Below are 200 nucleotides of genomic sequence, written 5' to 3'. Positions count from 1 at the left end.
GGGGCCCTTTTTGCCTCCCTGACACGATTTCTGGCCACAAGAGCTCCACAGGCACTTATCCAGGACGCCCAGCCACTTCCTGCTGCAGGAGACCAGCGAGAGTGTATGGGGGCCTGGGGGCGCTAACGCCCTGGGCCTGTCTGCCCAGCACGCGGTCCCTTTGCTCCCTGTGCCCCAGCAGCACAGAAACCGTGAAGCAC

This window comes from Bison bison, unplaced genomic scaffold, assembly GCF_000754665.1.
Source record: "Bison bison bison isolate TAMUID 2011002044 unplaced genomic scaffold, Bison_UMD1.0 scf7180017864289, whole genome shotgun sequence".
In the NCBI taxonomy this organism is placed as follows: domain Eukaryota; kingdom Metazoa; phylum Chordata; class Mammalia; order Artiodactyla; family Bovidae; genus Bison; species Bison bison.
Note: the sequence above shows the minus strand (reverse complement) of the source record.